This window comes from Bos taurus, chromosome 8, assembly GCF_002263795.3.
Source record: "Bos taurus isolate L1 Dominette 01449 registration number 42190680 breed Hereford chromosome 8, ARS-UCD2.0, whole genome shotgun sequence".
Taxonomy (NCBI): domain Eukaryota; kingdom Metazoa; phylum Chordata; class Mammalia; order Artiodactyla; family Bovidae; genus Bos; species Bos taurus.
Window position 1 is genome coordinate 27,239,859 of NC_037335.1, and position 6,132 is coordinate 27,245,990.

General features: G+C 41.4%; 1 protein-coding gene across 5 annotated transcripts in view; it reads right to left on the reverse strand.

Annotated features, from left to right (window-relative positions):
* CNTLN (centlein) overlaps positions 1 to 6,132 on the reverse strand; it is a 352,812-nt gene that overhangs the window by 346,197 nt on the left and 483 nt on the right. The window lies entirely within an intron of this gene.

Consider the following 6,132-nt stretch of genomic DNA (forward strand, 5'->3'; position numbering starts at 1 on the left):
AAAAGACACTTATCCCTTGGAAGAAAAGCTATGACAAACCTAAATAGCATATCCAAAAGCAGAGACATTACTTTGCCAACAAACATCTGTATAGTCAAAGCTATGGTTTTTCCAGTAGTCATCTATGGATGTGAGAGTTGGACCATAAAGAAGGCTGAGCACCAAAGAACTGATGCTCTCAAACTGTGGTACCATAAATTTTCTTCCCACAATTAATCACTTTTTCTTCAGCTAAGTGTATGTATTGTGAAAGTGAAGTCGCTCAACCATGTCCGACTCTGTGCAACGCCATGGACTGTAGCCTACCAGGCTCCACAGTCCATGAGATTTTCCAGGCAAGAGTACTGTAGTGGTTGCCATTTCCTTCTCCAGGGGACCTTCCCGCCCAGGGATCGAACCCTGGTCTCCTGCATTGTAGGCAGACCCTTTTACCATCTGAGCCACCAGGGAAGTGTATGTATGTTGCTTGCTAATCTGGGACCATATGAAAAAAAGTTGAAATATCACAATCACATAGAGTAAGATGAGATATTCATATTAAGAGAAACACTTGGAGCAGAGTTGCATGCTTAATTCTGAATCATTCCGATGGACTGAAACAGTACATGGAATCACTTTCTTTCTCTTCACCAAGTATATATAATGGAATTCCTTTAAGTTAAATGTTCAGACTTAAATTGAAGAAAGTGGCAAAAACCACTAGACCATTCAGGTATGACCTAAATCAAATCCCTTATGAATACACAGTGGATGTGAGAAATAGATTTAATGGACTAGATATGATAGAGTGCCTGATGAACTATGGACGGAGGTTCGTGACATTGTATAGGAGACAGGGATCAAGACCATCCCTAAGAAAAATAAATGCAAAAAAGTAAAATGGCTGTCTGAGGAGGCCTTACAAATAGCTGTGAAAAGAAGAGAAGTGAAAAGCAAAGGAGAAAAGGAAAGATATACCCATTTGAATGCAGAGTTCCAAAGAACAGCAAGAAGAGATAAGAAAGCCTTCCTCGTGATCAATGCAAAGAAATAGAGGAAAACAATAGAATGGGAAAGACTAGAGATCTCTTCAAAAAAATTAGACATACAAGGGAACATTTCATGCGAAGATGGGCTCAATAAAGGACAGAAATGGTAGGGACCTAACAGAAGAAGATATTCACAAGAGGTAGCAAGAATACACAGAAGAACTATGCAAAAAAGATCTTCATGACTCAGATAATCATGATGGTGTGATCACTCACCTACAGCCAGACATCCTGGAATGCGAAGTCAAGTGAGCCTTAGAGAGCATCACTACGAACAAAGCTAGGGGAGGTGATGGAATTCCAGTTGAGCTATTTAAAATTCTGAAACATGATGCTGTGAAAGTGCTGCACTCAATATGCCAGCAAATTTGGAAAACAACAGTGGCCACAGGACTGGAAAAGGTTAGTTTTCATTCCAATCCCAAAGAAAGGCAATGCCAAAGAATGCTCAAACTACTGCACAATTGCACTCATCTTACAAGGTAGTAAAGTAATGCTCAAAATTCTCCAAGCCAGGCTTCATCAATACAAGAACCATGAACTTCCAGATGTTCAAGCTGGATTTAGAAAACGCAGAGGAACCAGAGATCAAATTGCCAACATCCGCTGGATCATGGGAAAAGCAAGAGAGTTCCAGAAAAACATCTATTTCTGCTTTTTTGACTATGCCAAAGCCTTTGACTGTGTGGATCACAATAAACGGTAGAAAATTCTTCAAGAGATGGGAAAACCAGACCACCTGACCCGCCTCTTGAGAAATCTGTATGCAGGTCAGGAAACAACAGTTAGAACTGGACATGGAACAACAGACTGGTTCCAAATAGGAAAAGGAGTACATCAAGGCTGTATATTGTCACCCTGCTTATTTAACTTATATGCAGAGTACATTATGAGAAACGCTGGGCTGGAAGAAGCACAAGCTGGAATCAAGATTGCTGGGAGAAATATCAATAACCTCAGATATGCAGATGACACCACCCTTATGGCAGAAAGTGAAGAGGAACTAAAGAGCCTGTTGATGAAAGTGAAAGAGGAGAATGAAAAGTTGGCTTAAATATTAACATTCAGAAAACTAAGATCATGGCATCCAGTCCTATCACTTCATGGTAAATAGATGGGAAAACAGTGGAAACAGTGGCTGATTTTATTTTTCTGGGCTCCAAGATCACCACAGATGGTGACTGCAGCCATGAAATTAAAAGACACTTACTCTTTGGAAGGAAAGTTATGACCAATCTAGACAGCATATTAAAAAGCAGAGACATGACTTTGTCAACAAAGGTCCATCTAGTCAAGGCTATGGTTTTTCCAGTAGTCATGTATGGATGTGAGAGTTGGACTATAAAGAAAGCTGAGTGCAGAAGAATTGATGCTTTTGAACTGTGGAATTGGAGAAGACTCTTGAGAGTCCCTTGGACTGCAAGGAGATCCAACCAGTCCATCCGAAAGGAGATCAGTCCTGGGTGTTCATTGGAAGGACTGATGTTGAAGCTGAAACTCCAATACTTTGGCCACCTGATGCAAAGAGCTGACTCATTTGAAAAGACCCTGATGTTGGGAAAGATTGAAGGCAGGAAGAGAAAGGGATGACAGAGGATGAGATGGTTAGATGGCATCACCGACTCAATGGACATGAGTTTGGGTAAATTCCGGGAGTTGGTGATGGACAGGGAGGACTGGCGTGCTGCAATTTATGGGGTCGCAAAGTTTGGACACAACTGTGCGACTGAACTGAAGTTAAATGTGGGGAAAAGAACAACTTAAAGGATGCTGCAACTTATGACCAGAGACTAATTAATTAACAGAGTGCTTTTTCCCAAACTGCCTATTTGACTCATTAGTCGGTTTTGAAATGAATTTAGTATATTAATCTAGCAACATGTTCTTAAATAACAGATTTTAAAAGAAAATATCAGTGTTCGTGACACACAGTGTAAAACGTTCTTTATGATAGTATGTGAATGTGTATATTCCTATTATTGTGACACATAAAATGAATTCATTTTGGGTACAATTGTTGATAGTATGGAAAACAAAGGGTTAATACTATGTATACTTGGATTCTGTGATTTCCAGTTGAATAAGTGGAAGAATTAATTTGAAAATTATGAAAATGAATCTTTAATTACTTAAATGCCTTTTATAAAACAATTCAATTATTATGTTTTCCAAGTTTCCCAAAGAGCAGGAGTATGACTTAACTGAAACTTTATGGTATGGGATACTGCCAACTTCATCTCACATTTTGAAATGCCTACTGCTGCTAAGTCGCTTCAGTCGTGTCCGACTCTGTGCAACCCCATAGACGGCCTCCTACCAGGCTCCTCTGTCCCTGGGATTCTCCAGGCAAGAACACTGGAGTGGGCTGCCATTTCCTTCTCCAATGCATGAAAGGGAAAAGTGAAAGTGAAGTCGCTCAGTCGTGTCCAACTCTTCACGACCCCATGGACTGCAGCCTACCAGGCTCCTCCATCCATGGGATTTTCCAGGCAAGAGTACTGGAGTGGGGTGCCATTGCCTTCTCTGACTGAAATGCCTATGATCATCTAAAAGTATCAATACTAAAAATCTCAAGAACCATTGTTTTAGGCCAACTATGACCATCTCAATTCTTACATCTGCCTAGCCACATTTTTAAAGAATATAATAGTGAATGGATTGGGAGAGAGGGTCATTGGGCTATTTCCAACAGACTGATTTCTCAATTAAAGCAGTCACAAAAGTAAATATATTAGTTCCTTATCCAGCTAAGGACACAACTATGGAAAATATGGAGTAAGGGGTGGGGGAGAAAAGGTATAGAAGATATGGGCAAACTATCTCAAATTAAGGCTCATCAAAGTAACAGAGGCCTTCATCATGGATTCACATGTTTCCCTAAAGTTAAGAGCTTCTTGATGAAGGTGAAAGAGGAGATGAAAAAGCTGGCTTAAAACTCAACATTCAAAAAACTAAGATCATGGGATCTGGTTCCATCACTTTATGGCAAATGGGGGGCGGGGACCAGAAGCAGTGACAGATTTTCTTTTCTTGGGCTATAAGATCACTGCAGACAGTGACTGCAACCATGAAATTAAAAGATGTTTTCTCCTTAGAAGGAAAGCTATGACAAACCTAGACAGCATATTAAAAAGCAGAGACATTACTTTGCCGACAAAGGTACATACAGTCAACACTATGATTTTTCCAGTCGTCATGTACAGATGTGAGAGTTGAACCATAAAGGCTGAGGGCCGAAGAACTGATGCTTTCAAACTGTGGTGCTGGAGAAGACTCTTGAGAGTTCCTTGGACTGCAAGGAGATCAAATCTATCAATCCTAAAGGAAATCAACTCTGAATATTCACTGGAAGGACTGATGCTGCAGCTGAAGCTCCAATACTTTGGCCACCTGGTGCGAAGAGCTAATTCACTGGAAAAGACCCTGTTGCTGGGAAATATGCAAAGCAAAAGGGAAGGGGATCGGCAGAGGATGAGATGGTTAGATAGCATCATCAATCCAATGGCCATGAACCTGAGCAAAACCCAGGAGATAGTAAAGGACATGGGAGCCTGCCCTGCTGCAGTCCACAGGGTCGCACAGAGTCAGACACAATTTAGTCACTGAACAACAAGATGAAGGGTGGGTTTCCCTGGTGGCTCAGTGGTAAAGAATTTGCCTGCCAAACAAGAGAGATGGGTTCGATCCCTGGGTCAGGAAGATCCCCTGGAGAAGGAAATGGCAATTCATTCCAGTATTCTTGCCTGGTAAAACACATGGACAGAGGAGCCTGGTGAGGTAACAGTCCGTGAAGTCACAAAAAAGTTAGATGTGATTTAGCAACTAAACAAGTCTTTTATTTATCCCTATGCTCCTTAACCACTGAAGAATAGACACAGAACATTGAAAATAAGACATTGAAAAGGAAGAAGTCACATAATAACTCCCCTATTTGTTTAAACAAAGACATATTCAACTTCAGCACTTCCCAGGTGGATCAGTGGTAAAGAATCTGTCTGCAATGCAAGAGATACAAGAGACATGGGTTCAATCCTGGGTTGGGAAGATCCCTCGGAGAAGGAAATGGCAACCCACTCTAGTATTTTTGCCTGGAGAATTCCATGGACAGAGGAGCCCGTGGGCTACAGTCCAAGATGTCACAAAAGAGTTGGATACAACTTGGTGATTAAACAACATTTCAGTTTGAACAAGACTGTTTTGGTTTTACATTCTTGACCCAGTCAGGAAAATCCTACAAAAGGGACAACAGAATCAAGTAGAACAAACTGTGAGAATGAAATTTATGAATTTTTATTAATCTAAACTTATGATATTTTATAGTTACCTTGCTGTTTAGCACTTCTTAATGGGTTCTATCTTGAAGACAGAGTGACTCAAAGATCTACTGTTGAGCAAATTCCCAACATTTAGTCACCCAGTCCTGTCAAAGGTTCTGGTAAACTCATAAAAGAGATGGTGGTAAGGATACAAAACTTCCAGAATGTGAGTACTCAAGCCACGTTTGGTACTCACAAACTATACAAATAACCAGAAAGTAATGTTAAGGTAATTGATTTAGTATATGCTTTTCACAGGCAACATGACATGAAATTAACATTTCTCACTAGAGAAATATGGGATTAACATAGTTGGTTAATAAATATCTAGCATCCTCTACTATGTGTGAAAATTCCCAGCCTGAGACTCCCTAAAAATTATTGGTCTGTTTTAAAAACTTCAGTTTTACTTAAGAACAAGGGCAAGTATGGATCTGATGATTAAAAACACGCTCCTTCATGGATGGGTTTTAATATAAGTGCTTCCACTTTCCTGTTCCACATTTCAACTCTGGGATTGCACTCTACTGCACCAAGTACCACTACAGTCACAACAGAGAACTTGAACTTAGGGCGGTGGGGTGCGTCCGCTAGTTTTGGTGGGATCCAAGTGAAGGCAACCAAACCACCCAAACCAGGGGACAGCCGAGGCTGTCCCTGCCCGGCCAAGGTCCAGAGAAGGGCAGGAGCCAGAGGTCGACTAGCTGGGCGCGGCCGGCTCCCTCAGCAGCGAGCAGCGGGCCCGGCTGGGCGTGGGAGCCGGGACGCAGCGCCGCAGGGCAGAGGTG